Here is a 13,913-nt window from a genome sequence, read left to right as displayed (position 1 = left end):
ATTATGTGCTACGTGACTATATCTGAAATCTCCAAGGGTTTAGAGGTTCTAAACCTTTCAGTCCATTCTTGTCTTGTCTTCCTCCCTTCCCTGGAATCCCTTGTGAATGGTGGGGTCATGGTCCAGGCTCTGCAGGGGTCTGGACAGAGCCCACACGGCTCTTACTTGTAGGGAGTTCTCACTGCGCCTCCAAACAAGGTTATGACCTGAGATGCAGCCCCTGGGGCAGGCCCCACATCTGAGCTGCCTGGGGTGGGAGAAGAGGGGATGGCTGGTCTCAGTCATGGGGTTGAGTTGGTCTTGGGAAGAGGGAGATGGAGACAAGGTGTCTAGCCCTGTCTTGGTTTTAATGTTGAGAAATCCCGGGTCCTGGTAACCCCTTCAGGCCTGGGCAGGCGTCCTGGAGCAGTCCTGGCTGACGCAGACATGACTTCTATGTGGAAACACATGGAGTTACTCCTGCTGGTGCCAGGGAGTCTGGGGAAGCGACTGGCTCCCGGAAGATCACTGGAGAATGCAGATCTTCAGGTCTGGAGCTAGGGGGCCATCGAGGAGGTGACAACTGGGGCAATATGAACATGGTGAAGGAGGTGGTCTGGACGTGAGAGGGTGAAGAGAAGAAAGGAGCTGTGGAGGATGTCACCTTCTGGCTTGGGGGAGTGAACCCAGGGAAAAGTGGGCGCCAGCAGTGGCCTCCAGTGCAGCCAGGCACTCGCTTGCTTTTCTCCTTGTCCCTCATGAGTTGTGACGGTGAGGGCCGGGAGGAACTCCTCAGTCCTGTGGGGACTGAGCTGGGTGTCAGATGCAACATTACGCATGGTTGTCAAACTCCCTGCCGGGGACCAAGACTGGAATTGGGGCCCCCAGCGAGGCCAGTGTTGTGGAAGCAATGTGTTGTCTTTAGTTACCTGACTTTGGAGATGGTAGATCTCAGCGTGGGTGAGGGAGCCTGTCTCAAGGTGAGTGACAGCGTCATCTGGATGAGTGATCCTAATGGGACTGAGCAAGGGATGATGGGAGACCAGAGAGAGGGTGGCCCCAGGAGATGCTGGGGGGGGGGGTCCTTCACAGTGACAGAAGATAGGCTGTGGCAGAGCCCAGAATGGTACCCCAGGCCTATTCTCCCGACTACGTGCCTTCTATTTGTAGCTAGGCATTTTCACCAGCCTCCTTCGCAGCTGGGTTGCCGTGTAACTCCGTGATAGCTAAGAGGATGTCAGAGGTAGCCAGGGCAACGTTGGGAAAGGGTCCTGTTTGTTCCTTCCTTCACCTTCCAGTTGTGGGGGTGGTGACATGATAAGATGGCCCCCGGAAGCTCTGGCCTCGGAGGAGGTAAGACACAGTGTGGAAGAGAGGCTCCACCATCAAGGTAGCTTTAGGTCCTCAGAAAGCGACCTGCCAGCCCCAAGCTACCTGCCTCTGAACCTTTTAAGTGAGAAAGAAATAAAAGTCCTCGCTTATTTTAGCCCTCTTTTTTTTTCTTTTCTTTTTTGATGCGTGCTGCCCAGTCCTAACTGGGCCACTGCTGTCAGTGGAAAGGGTGGGGGCCTGTGGGCGAGGTCCGGGTATGTACAGGTCAGCGATGACAACGCAGGAGTGTTTGTGGACACCGCTGCGGAGGGACCGTGAGGAGGAATCTGCGGGCTGCAACATGAACCCTAATTTATCTCAGGAGCTAGGGTTACAAGGCTGGGCTTCAGGGCACAGGGGAGGGGGTAGGGAGCACACACAGGACGGAAGACAGGGTGAAGAGGGTGCAGTGTGATTTGGCCGTTCATGGGGAGAAGGTGGGTTTCTGGGCCTGGGCTGGGTTCAGTGATGGTGAACTGTGGACCGTGTCTGTGAAAGCTTGGGTGCAGGGCGGCTGTTTGTGGTGTGACCCCATGAGGATGTGAAAGGGAAGAGGGGCTGGGAGAGGCCCAGAAGCAGCAGTTGTAGGAATGAGGAGGAGAGCCTATCTTGCTAGGAGGCAGGGCTGGTGGGGCTCTGTCTAGTCCCTCTCTGAGAAGGTTCCAGATTCTACTCAGGATGTCTCAGGGAAAAGCTGGGGTCTCCAGGGCAGATCCATCCTCGAAGGGGACTCTGCTGGCTTCTGTTAGAATGGCCTCCAAGCCAGGCCTATGACATGGGAGGCAGGTGCAGACTCAGCCTGCCCAGTCCCCAAACACAAACAGCTCAGGGGTCTGAATGTGACACGCTGGCCTGGCTGGGGACCAGCAGGACCAGAGCTGGAGGGAGCCCGGGCAGGAGGCTTGTTGTTGAGAAGATAAATCTCAGGATTTCAGGCCAAGCTTCGGGGCCTAGGTTTTGTGATGATGGTGCTGGAAACTCACAGCAGAGGGAGGGGTTGGTGAAAAGACTTGATTAAGGTTGAGGGAAGATGGTTCCAGCAGCAAAAAAGGAAGCAGAGGCCCAGGAGGAGGGTCCTACGATCCCAGCATGATAGATGACAATTCCCTTTCATTTTTTTTTTTAAATTTTAAATTTTTTTTTTTTAAGAGAGAGTGAGAGAGAGAGAAAGAGACAGAGATTAGCTGGGCATGGTGGCGCATGCCTTTAATCCCAGCACTCAGGAGGCAGAGGTAGGAGGATTTCTGAGAGTTCGAGTCCACCCTCAGACTACATGAGTTCCAGGTCAGCCTGAGCTAGAGTGAAATCCTAATGAGAGAGAGAGAAGGAGAGAGACAAAAAGAGAGAGAGGAGAGAGAGAGTTGGTGTGCCAGAGCCTCAGTCACTGCAAACTCCAGATGCTTGCGCCACCTAGTGGGCATGTGCAACCTTGCACTTGCCCCACCTTTGTGCATCTGGCTAATGTGGGATCTATAGAGTCGAACATGGGTCCTTTGCCTTCACAGGCAAGTGCCTCAACCGCTAAGCTATCTCTCCAGTGGCCATGAAGAATTCAGTGACCTGCTGTGAAGTGAAGGCATGTATTCTGTTCAGGAGGAATTCAGTGAGGCAGCTGAGCATGCAAGGACCAGAAGAGAGGGTGGACTTTGTCCCAATCTGGGGAATAAAGTACATGTCAGCGACAGGATAGGTTTAACTTGAAGGGAGCAGAGCTGTGGGAATTCTTAGCTTATAGCAATAGATATCTTGCTTACAAAGAGATGTTAGGTCACATGTAGAGAAGTAATATTATTAGCCATTAAAAAAGGCTAATACAGGGTTGGAGGGATGGTTTAGCAGTTAAAGCATTTTCCTGCAAAGCCAAAGGACTGAGGCTCGATTCCCCAGGACCCATGTAAGCCAGATGCACAAGGGGGCGCATGTGTCTGGAGTTCGTTTGCAGTGGCTGGAGGCCCTGGCGTGCCCATTCTCTCTCTCTGTCTTTCTCTGTCAAATAAATAAATATAAATATTTTTTAAAAGGCTAATACAGCCCAAAATATTATTGACTCTGGATTGGTACTATTTACCTCTCCACAATCATTGTATTAGGTTATTATCCCCCATCCATCTTATGAGAGGCAAGGAGGCAGCTCTTCAGGAGAGTGACAGTTATCAGAGTCATCAGGAAAGAACCACCTAGATCATGTCAAATCCATTAGCCATTGTGATCTGGTTATGTATGTATGAGGTTTCTTGCGTGTGACATAACACTTACAGGTGACATGGACATTATATTTAATGTAGAAAACAAATAATAGTATAGGAGATGGTAAGGAAGGAGTTGTTAACTTGGAGGGGTGGTTCATTGGAATTTGTGGAAATATAAAGATTTGGTTTAGGTAGGGTAGGAAGTATAAGAGATTAGTACTGAAGCAATATTCGAAATATCTTAAATTATTTTAAATTCAGATGTGATAGAGTTTAAGAAATTAACTAATTTTTAAATTTAGGTTTCAAGGGTTTTGTGTGTGTGTGTGTTAAGTCTTTAATATCGAAGGCTTTTGGTCTTTACTTACCTGATCCAAAGATCAAAAAGTCTTATCTTTAGGAGAACTAATGAAAGTACATTGGGCTGAAAGGCTAAAACTTTGATTAGTCTTAATACTTGTTATTATAAGTTGTTCATTTTATAAACATAATGAATTGTGTTTTATGGAATTATGTTGGTTATATAATACAATGAAATATACTTTATATAATTAGACTCAATTTTATTTATTAGAATAAGTTTAAAGGTAATAAATAAAAGTCTTACCCAATAGGAAAACATATAAAAGTATAACATTTAAGAAACCTATTGTTGTAAACAGGTGTCCTATGTAACAAAACAAAGACTTAGTTTTCACTTTTATGTCACATTCAGATAGAGTTTAAAGGAATAAACAAAACTAGTTAAACTATCTTGATCTTGTTGACTTGGATATTGATATGGGAAGCTAAAGCTTACAGAACTGGCACCAGAGATGGAGTGGAGAATCAGTCTATTTTTACATCAGTGTGAGTCCAGGGGAATCTCTTCTAAAGCCTGAGAAAATGGTTACTGAGTAGAGAGATATCTGTAGCTGTGTTGTGGAGTTAAGAAGAAACACAAGGTAATTATAATATTGGTCAGAGGCTGTAATACAAACTATGGCCTTGAACCAGTATGAAAGCCACAGTGTCAGTACAAAACACTATGTAGTATAGGACATAATTAGCATAAAAGTTTGTTACAGTATAAGACATAACTTGAGCCAGAGGCCTTTACCTTTTCTTTTATCTTAATATGAGGTTTGACATTATAAATAAATTTATTGGGCCAGGTGTGGTGGCGCACGCCTTTAATCCCAGCACTCAGGAAGCAGAGGTAGGAGGATCGCCCTGAGTTCCAGGCCACGCTGAGACTACATAGTGAATTCCATCCAGGTCAGCCTGAGCTAGAGTGAGACCCTACCTCGGAAAACCAAATAAATAAAAAAATTTATCATCTTATTATAGAGAATTGTTTGAACTATGTAAACAACTAAGGCAAGAGAAACACAGCTTTTTAGAAGGCAGGCACATCTTATTCTTTAAGTGTATAATAGTTATAAGTCCAGGCAGAACAGGTCAAGTAAGGCAGCATAAAGTATTGGCATTTGTGTTTGGTAACCTCTTTGATTAGTTTCGTGCTGATTACCCCACCAATTGGAAACAGAAGAGCAGCATTTAAGATATTTTTTCAGAGCAGGGAATATGTCTTAAGGATTAATATATCTATAAGCAATGAACTTAAGATATAAGAAACGAGACGATTCCTTAGTACAGCCTTGACTGTGACTGAGTAGACACAGCTTAAGAAAAAGCCAACCCTGCTCATTGCTGAGCTAAGTTAGTCTGATTTTAACGTACACTAGAGACATTATGATAGACATCAAGGGAGTTTTTCATCAACTACCTTTAATCATTGAACCATTTTTAAGTTTAACATAAGACGATATTTACAAATGGTAGAATATAAGAAGCCTAGACAAACTATATTAACACGTATTATATATTGCAGGCTTTCCTGGGACAGGAGGAGTTCCCTCAGTTTCCATAAGAACAAAGTTACAATGACTAAATCACCTTTTATAAGATGTAGACTACAATCTCAGTGATAATCACCCAGTAAAACATGACCAGACAGGAACCATATTAAGGTTACAGGTTTATTTGAAATATAACAATCTTTATTAAATAGTGAACGGTTGACATCTAGAGGAATATGGCAAACTTGGTTGAGAACTTTAAAGCCAGTCTTTTACAGCTATTGTCATGACCAGATTAATATCAACGAGTTAAAGTTTTAAATTTACCATCTGAATACCACAGAACCCTGTTATCAGCAAGGGCCATCCTTGTTAGTCTGATATAAGCCTTAGGTTAATAGTCATTTTATATATCTCAAGGAATCTGTAATCTGATCAAGTACTTTAAGACTTAGTCAACTTTGTCTTTAACCTTCTGTTTAAGATTAATCATCCCTTCATCCACACACTTCTACCTTACAATCTATGTAACTGCTCTGTAACAATCTTTCTCACCAAACATTTATTAACATTTAAAGTTTCCTCTTCAGTTATCTTCCTTAGTCAGTCCATCTCATAACTACTAATAAAAATTTTCTTATCATAAGACTTTTAAAATGACCATTTAAGTTTTTTTTTTAACTCTTGCTGTATGATTTTTTGTCTCTATAGTTAATTATAAATAGACTGTCTGGATTCTGATTGTCTGTCTTCCAGTTTCCCTGGGTCAGCAGTCCCCCTAGGTGCCCCTCTTTATTTTTAATATTTAGGTCAGTTATATTATTTGTAATTTTTTATTTTTATGTTACCTTCAGATGAGGTTCAAATAAACAGACAAACTCAGTAAGAATGAATCTTGTTTTGGTTAAACATTTAGTTTTTTTTTCCAGTGGTCAGAGTTTTAACAGCAGGAAATGTAGGTATAGCTCAATTCAACTTTGATTTGTGACATGACAATATAAATAAATTAATCAACTTATTTAAAAGAGTACAGCCTGGACTATATGAACAATTAAGGTGAGAAAAAATATTAAGAATGAAAACTTTTAAGTTAACCCATTTTATCATAGGCAACCCAAACCTTTTTCAGTTTAAGTCTCATAACCTTTTCACATCATTTTCATATCCTTTTTAAAAAGACTTATTTTTATTTATTTATTTATTAGAGACAGAGAGATGGTGGGGGTGAGAGAGTGAGAATGGGCACACCAGGGGCTCCAGCCACTGCAAAAGAACTCCAGACATGTGCTCCACCATGTGCATCTGGCTTACGTGGGACCTGGAGAATCAAACCTGGGTCCTTAGGCTTCACAGGCAAGTGACTTAACCACTAAACCATTTCTCCAGCCCCATTTTCATATCCTTTTAATGACATATCTTTCAACAATCTTTTACCTTATAAAGTCTTTTCTGATCCAAAAACACATTTCTTTCTGTAGAAGCAAGATTAGAATTTGGTATACAAATATGTGTATTATTGTAGTAAGCATGAACAAGCACATTATCAAAACCATAGAGGTTAATTATTTCAAATATATTGTAAACTTGGTTTTAATAATTTAACATCATCTTAAAATGTATATGCATCAGAACATTTTTTAAAGATTATTTATTTATTTGAGAGTGACAGAGAGAGAAAGAGGTACATAGAGAGCGAGAGAGAGAATGGGCACGCCAGGGCTTTCAGCCACTGCAAACGAACTCCAGATGTGTGCGCCCCCTTGTGCAGCTGGCTAACTTGGGTCCTGGGGAATCAAGCCTCGAACTGGGGTCCTTAGACTTCACAGGCAAGTGCTTAACCACTATGCCATCTCTCCAGCCCGCATCAGAACATTTAATGACCATAAGCATTGGAATAATTAATAATCATAAATTTAGTCATACATAATACCAGACTACATGAAACAAAGAACATATGACATGACATGGCTGGCCAACATTAGACATGACAACATGAAACAGGGAGAGACATCCTTTTAAGAATTTAGTTGTATTTTAAATTGGTGAGGATTTAATCTTAACAGGGCAACAGCCAGTGGTTTGAATTTTAAGTTGACATTTTTTTCTTTGGTGGTTTATAATGAAAAGAAGGGGGGAAGGGGAAAGAAAGGAAAAACCCTAGACATTGTTTAGGAGAGAAAAATTAGATATTTGCATGTAGAAGAAGTTAAAGAGGCCCAGTAAAGGCAAGGTTTTTTTTTTTTTTTTTTTAGAGGGCAGAGTTTGTATTTGATTTAGTGAGAGGCTTGAATTTGGAGTGAGAGGGAGAGACCCTGGCAAGTCACAGCCAGGCGGCAGAACTGTGTGTGAAAGGGAGAGTTTTAGAAGGGGCAGGATTTTAGAGGGTTCGGTGACAGGGGAGAACTTGGTAGGTAGAACAAGAGGTACAAAGGGAAGGGCGGGAACGGGGGACAAAGAAGCCCTGAAGGTAAGCAACCTCGGACCACTCGCCATGTCTTCTGAGGAAGTTGTCTAGATCAATAAGAATATTAAAATCAAAAGCACCAAATTCAGGCCAGCAGTGGCCGTTATCTAAGGAATATTGTGGCCAGATTTGAGTAGAGAGCTGGAGTAATTTGGCAGGCAGGAGCTCAGGAAGGTTAAGTTCTTTAAATTAGCTTTGAGACATGCCACTGGAGTGTCTTTTGGAACAGATAATTTAGAGCCCATTTTGGAGGACAAGGACTAGAGTGGCCAATCCTGCCACCAGGGACGACTCCCGGGCTTAAGGAGGGCAAACGAAACTCAAGGACTAGGATGGAGTTTTCTCGAATTCGTAATGCTTGGGGTGTCTGGTGGAATAATATGTGGGAGGCTCCCAGAGTCTCCGATTGTCCACGGACTGAAAGGTGAGAAACTCCGGGAGTTTCTAAGGTCTGGGTGGGGCGCCTCTGCCACACACCGAGAACAAATGCCTTGTCCTGAAGTCGTAATGCGACGAGCGTGGGGACGCAGCAGGCCACGTGGCGCGAGGCCTCTAGTCTGGGGTTCGGGAGTCCCGTGGGAGGAGGAGGAGAAGCAGCCCAGGATCAAGCTGGAAGGAGGGAAGGCTTCAGGTCACAGGCAGCTGTTCGGTTCAGACTAGTGAGCACAGTGAGCTTTTCTATTCCTGAGAGAGTGAAACATTGGCAGGGAGGTAGAGAGGAGAGAGAAAGGAAGGGGTAGGGGGCATGCAGCCCGAAAGCCATGGAGGGGTATCTGAGTCATGGCACCAGAAATGTAAGGAAAGTGTAGGAGAAAAGCAAAAGAGAACCCCGGACTTGGTCTCTACAGACAGACAGTTTATTATTAGAGAAAACAGCGAGGGGCCTCAGTTTCCCGCAGGACGAAGGCTGAAGCACTGGGCCAGGCTAGGGTATAAGTTTATAAGGAGGATCCTGAGAAAAACAGACTGTACCGGTGAAGTTGATAGGAAAATTGTAGCTGCCTGTGTCCTTGTTCAGAACAGGCTTCTTCAGCCAGGAATGAGGACACTCAGATGGTCTCTGGTCCTTCAAGGCCGTCTAGGCTACGGGGAGTACATCCATCAGGGAAGGTGCCAAACTTCTTTATTACCCACAAGCTTTAGGGATAGCTGTTAACTCTTTAGTTCTGTCTAGTTTTCAGGGAAGACTATTAACCCTTCACTGGTCAGGATAAAACCCACTTCTCGGGCTGGAGAGATGGCTTAGCAGTTAAGGCGCTCACCTGCAAAGCCTAAGGATCCTGGTTCAATTCTCCAGGTCCCATGTAAGCCAGATGCACATGGTGGCACATGCACCTGGAGTTCATTTGCAGTGGCTGTAGGCCCTGGCGCACCCATTCTCTCTCTCTCTCTCTCTTTATCTCTAATAAATAAATAAACATTAAAAAATTAAAAAAGAACACTTCTCAGAGGCCAAATCATGTAGGTGAAGCTTGTTCCTTATTGTCCTCATAGACCAGGGTGGGTCATCTGAGACTGTCTGTGAGGGATGACCTTTAGGTCCTCAACCTTTCCTAGATTCTAAGACCTGTAGCTTCCCAGGCCTTTATTGTATTCCGGCAGGGGAGGAGAGAGATAGAGAAGTGGGGGTGGGGGAGAAGTGAGGAAAGAGATGGCCATGGATAGAAAGAAAGTGGAAAGGGCGGTTGGAAGGACAGGGAGAACAGGGAGACAGGTGGAACAAAGATGAAGGTTCTTTGTTTTATGATTTCAGTCATATTCCACTTGGCCAATTTCAGTCCTAGGTTCCACCTTCTCATAGGTATGGCTGGGAAATGGGGTCCTGGGGATATTTGGGGAGGAGGGTGCTTAGGGTGTGGGGAACAGGCGGTCCCCTTCTTCTCTCTCATGCCACTACACGTTTTCCTCTGTGCTCCCACAGCTCAGAAGATTGTAGGCTTGGCCTGGCCTTCAGGGCTTAGTAAATATTTGCTGACTAAAGGGAAGAGGGGAGGATGGAGGGGAGGAGGAAGAAGCTTGGGCTGTACCTGGGGAGGGGGGGGGCTGGTCAACTCATCCTCAGGGACAAAGTTGTATTGACACCACCTTGTTACAAACAGGCTTTATGATTCTGGCTTTGCTTGAAGATGTTTCTTTTCATTTCATTTTTTAAAAATTTTATTTATGATCCAGGCGTGGTGATGTGCGTCTTTAATCCTAGTACTTGGGAGGCTGATGTAGAAGGATCGCCATGAGTTCAGGGCCACCCTGAGACTTCATAGTGAAATCCAAGTCAGCCTGAGACAGAGTGAGACCCTACTTCAAAAAAAAAAATTTTTTTTTTTTTTTTTTTTAATGAGAGAGAGAGAATGTGCACCTCAGGGTCTCTAGCCTCTGCCAACGAACTCCAGACACATGTGCCACCATGTGCATCTGGTAATATGGATTCTGGGGAATCAATCCTGGGTCCTTAGTCTTTGCAGTCAAGTGCCTTGATGGCTAAGCCATCTCTCTGGCCCCTGGGGATGTTTCTTATACGTGTGTGTGTGTGTGTATGTGTGTGTGTGTGTGTTTTCAGGGTGAAGGACAGTGTTTATTATTATCTGTATGTACAGAAAGCTCAGTGGTGTACACTCAGCCCAGTTTGGTGGCCAGTTCTTTGGCCTTTGCCTTTTCCAGCTTGGCAATGCGAGCCACAGATTTTGGACCCAGGACATTGCCTCCCCAGTGGTGACGAATCTCGTCATATCTGTCATTGTAGTTGGTCCTGATAGCTTCCACCAGTTTAGCCAGGGCTCCTTTGTCTTCTGAGTTGACCTGTGTGAAGGCAACGGTTGTGCACGTCTTCCTGTGGACCAGCTGCCCTAGCCTGGCCTTCCCCTTGATGATGCAGTACGGGACCCCCATCTTGCGACACAAGGCAGGTGGGAACACTACCAGCTCAATGGGATCCAAGTCATGTGCGATCACTACTAGCTGAGCCTTCTTGTTCTCCACCAAAGTCGTGGCGGTGTTGACCCCCACTCGAAGGACAGGGGGTCGCTTAGTCGGACGTCCCCTTTGCCAGCAGCTTTTTTCTCAGCCCGGGCCAACAGCCTCTGCTTCTTCTCCTGCTTAGTCTCTGGCCTGTACTTGTGGGCAAGCTTCAGCAGCTGGGTAGCTGTTTGGTGGTCCAAAGCCTGGGTGAACTGGTTAATTGCAGGAGGCACTTTCAGCCGCTTATACACAATAGCCCTTTGCCTCTGCAGCCGGATGTAACGGGGCCATTTGACAAAGCAGGTGAGGTCCCTTTTGGGCTGAATGTCCTGTCCAATGCTAAAATTCTTGGGCCTTTTCTCAAAGAGAGGATTTACGACCTTTTTGGCTTCCTGCTTCTTTACGATAGCAGGAGCCACCTTCTTCCCCTTGGCCTTCTTTCCTTTCAGCATCTTGTTTGGCAGAGGAGAGAGTATACTTGTGTTTTAATTTTTTTCAACTGACTCCATTTATCAGAAGGGAGGAAATGATTTCAAGTTCGCCAAGAGGGCTTGAGGACAAAAGTGTTCTTCTCAGCCCTCCCTCACCTGGTCATTCTGAGAAGCTTCTAGAAGCATCCTGTGCTTAGGAAATGTGCTGTCTCTTAGTCATGTTCACCCTCTCCTGCCGTGGAAGACTGTCTAGAGGAGGAGGGAAGTGGGGTGGGAAATATAGCCTTTGTCCACTTCCTGTGGCTCTAACCAAATGAGACAGACTGGGTCATTTGTAGAGAACAGAAGCTCTCTGAGCTTACAGCCTTGTGGAGGCCTGGAAGTCCAAGGTCACAGCAGTGGCTTTAGGAGAGGGCCTTCCCACTGAATCATAGCATGACAGGGGCATCGCATAGAGAAACAGAGTGCATTCTGAGCCTCTCTTCCACAGCAAGCCACTAACTTTGTGGTAGGGGCACCACCCTTCTCTCCTCAGTGAATCCCCAAGGTCCCACCTCTATTTGCTGTCAATATATGTGGGATGGAGTTTTCAGCACATGAGGGTTTGGGGGCACATTCACATCCCAGCAGGGAGGCCCTGGCTGTTACTGCAAGCCACGCGTGTGGCCACATTTGAGGCTTGACGTATACCTATGAGAGAATCCTCGGGACATACCCGGGCAGGAACTGTGATTCCCTGCAACAGTCTGGATATGAGGTGTCTCCTCCAAAAACGCATGTGCAGGTGGCTTGAACTTCAGCTGGTGGGCACTGATAGGAGTAATTGGACCGTGATTCAGTAAGGTCAGAGTTGAATGGGTTGTTAGATGAACCCCAGTTAGGGTAAGTGGGTCACTGTGTAGATCTGTTTTATTCCCAGACTCTCTCTCTCTCTCCTTCTTAGTGGACAGATGAAGTTTCCCTCCACCATATCCTTCCTCCATGTTGTTTCTGCCCTGCTACAGATCTAAATGCAAAGGAGACAGCCAACCATGGACTGACACCCCTGAGACCGTGAGCCGATACAGCTTTGTTTCTTTGAGGTGATTTTGCTCAGGTATTTTGTCACCATAATGAAAACTAACAATTACCTCATTAAGAAAAAAAAATATATATAACTTACTTATTTTCAAGCCAAGAAACAGACACATACAGAGAGATAAAGATGAGTAGAGAAGAGGAGGGAATAGGAGAGGAGAGGAGATAGAACAAGAGAATAGGCACACCAGGACCTCCAGCTGCTGCAAACAGACTTCAGATACATGAGCCACTTTGTGCATCTGGCTTTATGTGGGTACTGGGGAATCGAACCTAGGTTGTTAGGCTTTGAAGACAAGTGCCTTAACCACTGAGCCATCTCTCCAGCCCTGATTGCCTCACTTTACAGGTGAGGAAGTTGAATCTCAGAGAGGCCAAGGTCACACAGCTGGGGTAGCTGTCCCCAGACGGTGCCCCCCATGTGTCTCCTTGGAGTTCTGTTCTGGGCTCCACAGAAGGGAATTGTACTTCAGTCTTTTTTTAGGATCTTCAATTCCTCTTTCTGGTGTCTGTGAGGATGGGAGGGTCTATTGAGCTGTCCTTCAAACTTCCTCTCCGCACGCCCCTCCTTCCTTCTTAGAAGAGGCGGTCCCTATTCCAAACAGGGCATTAGAACTGAGAGGAAGAGAGAAAGCTGAGCCCTGGGCATTGAACTCCCCATGGTCCATGGACCTGTGACATGACATGTAAATAGATGTTCATTTAAACAGAAGCTGGAGATGTGGCTCAGTGGTTAAAAGTGCTTGCTTGCAAAGTCTACTGGCTCACATTTGACTCTCCTGCACTCATGTTAAGCCAGACACACAAAGTGGTGCGTGTGTCTGAAGTTTGTTTGCAGATCCTCTCTCTCTCAACTAAATAAATATTTAGAAATAACCAGAAGTTTATGACTCATTATCATTAAAAAGAGAAACTGTAAGCTGACCTTCATCTCCCCAAAAGGGGAAAAAGCAAAGAAGAAGCAACCACGAGTTAAGAGAATGAAGAATGTTCTAGAAGGTCCAATCATGACTGGGGATGCAACTCAGTGGTAGAGAGATTGCCTAGCCTACACAAGGCTGGAGGTTTGATCCTTAGCACCAATTAAAAAAAAGAAGTTTCAATCAGTGGTCATCAAATGTCTCACCAAGCCCTGATAACCAGTCACTTCTGAAGGCTAACCGGAGCAAGGGGCTTCCTGAAAGGCGGGGGGGGGGGGGGAGAGCTGGGGAGGGGAGAGAAGTCTTTGAGAGATGGGCACAGAGGAGGCTAGAGTGCTCCAGAGACACTTAGAGGGCCATGGTTGTGGGTGTTAGTGTGTGTGTGTGTGTGTGTGTGACCGGAAGACACATGAGGCTTGGGCAGCCTTGTGAGATGGGGCGGGAGTAGTGTGTGTGTGGGGGGTCTTTGCTAGGTCCCTATGTGAGATTGTTTGTGTGTTTGTGCACACATGTGTGAGTGTGCCGCCACACACACGTGGTGGCCACCCCAGCGTAGGAGGGAGATCTTATCGGGGCCCTAGGTGCAGGAGTTTCGGGCTATCTCATCACCCTACTCTCCCCGCCTCCCACTGGGCCTTGCCCCCTCATTCTCTGCACAGGAAGTGGGCTCGCCTTGGGGTTTCAGT

The 13,913-nt window shown here is 45.6% G+C and overlaps 1 pseudogene; it reads right to left on the bottom strand.

The window, feature by feature from the left end:
• Positions 1-10,403: 10,403 nt before the first annotated feature.
• LOC101602652 lies at positions 10,404-11,251 on the bottom strand (annotated as a pseudogene).
• Positions 11,252-13,913: the final 2,662 nt, after the last annotated feature.

This window comes from Jaculus jaculus, chromosome 6 (assembly GCF_020740685.1).
Source record: "Jaculus jaculus isolate mJacJac1 chromosome 6, mJacJac1.mat.Y.cur, whole genome shotgun sequence".
NCBI lineage: Eukaryota > Metazoa > Chordata > Mammalia > Rodentia > Dipodidae > Jaculus > Jaculus jaculus.
The sequence above is the reverse complement of the archived record's forward strand: the minus strand, read 5'-3'. Positions and strand labels throughout refer to the sequence as shown.